Source organism: Myotis brandtii, unplaced genomic scaffold (genome assembly GCF_000412655.1).
Source record: "Myotis brandtii unplaced genomic scaffold, ASM41265v1 scaffold36, whole genome shotgun sequence".
NCBI classification, from domain to species: domain Eukaryota; kingdom Metazoa; phylum Chordata; class Mammalia; order Chiroptera; family Vespertilionidae; genus Myotis; species Myotis brandtii.
Window position 1 is genome coordinate 6,772,065 of NW_005363836.1, and position 1,188 is coordinate 6,773,252.

Genomic DNA, 1,188 nt, shown 5'->3' on the forward strand with positions numbered 1-1,188 from the left:
AATTGGAGCTGCATACAGTTGCACAAGTTGGACCCAAATATGGGTCCCTTACTCTCTTCACTCTTGTATCAATCAAAATTAAATATTTGTCATCGCATGGACCATGAAATCTGGCCATGCAATTTTCATAGGTGCCTATTGCTGAAAACAGAGAGAGGGAAAGGGGAATGAAGGGAGGGAGGGAGGCATGGATGAGGCATAAATTCTGCCTTCTAGACCTTGGCTAAACAGGAAAAAGGTCTCTTCTAGATCTACGATCCAACGACTTTGAATTTCTGGATTTTTACAGTTCATAATTGGCACTTGTCTCCTTTGCCTCAATTTTTTGCAGTAACTGTTATTGAAGGAAGCATTATATGGGGCCAGAAGGGTAGGTAATTAGGTGAAACAGTGAAGATACTGTGGGGAAATGAGTCGTGTCAGTTAGTGAACAATAAGCCATGCTAAGTCACCATTAATTTCATGAATTTGGGGAAACTACACAACCGCCATCATTCACTCATTTCACAAACATAAACAGGCATCAAGCACCTCCCATGGCCATCCATTGCCCTAGTGGTTTGGATACAGGTAATAAGGCGTGGTTCTTGCCTCTAGAGCTGAGTGTTAGTTGGGGATATAGACAAACCTGTGACTACAGTTCGGGGTCAATGTAAGAACTGAGTGATTTCTAAGGCCCCTTTAACCCATTCTAAGGGGAAAGGAAAGGCAATGAGGAAGGTCAACTAAGTTGATCCTCAAGGTGGGGTAAGATGTGAGGGGAGCAGGGCACCCAACATGGAATGATCCCCCAGTGAAAAAAGTCAGGAGAGACAGGAACTCAGCTGGGCTGCGATGTAAAGTGCCAAGGAAAAGAGGAACAAGAGAGGGGGCTGGGCAGGCAAGGACCAGATCCAGATGAACCTTATGTAGGAGTGAATCACTGTCCTGTGGGTGATGGGAGTACTGAAGGGAACGGACATAGTCAGGGTTTTCATGTAGAAAGCTCACTCCATCGCCTTGTAGAGAACAGATCCCAAGAAGGTAAGGCTAGGAGACCACTGGGAGGCTGGAACAGTATTCCAGGAACAACATCCTGAGGCCCCAGGGCAGAAGAGGGTCGTGAACATGCACTTTCTGCTATTCACAGTAAGTCCGAGGGAGACGTCAACTCGCACAGAACAAGCCTGTCTCCGAAGCAGCTGCATT

At 46.3% G+C, this 1,188-nt stretch overlaps 1 protein-coding gene across 1 annotated transcript in view; it reads left to right on the forward strand.

Moving 5' to 3' along the window:
• The window catches only part of AK5 (adenylate kinase 5), a 199,510-nt gene that overhangs the window by 189,517 nt on the left and 8,805 nt on the right, over window positions 1-1,188 (forward strand). The gene's annotated exons all lie outside the window — the stretch shown is intronic.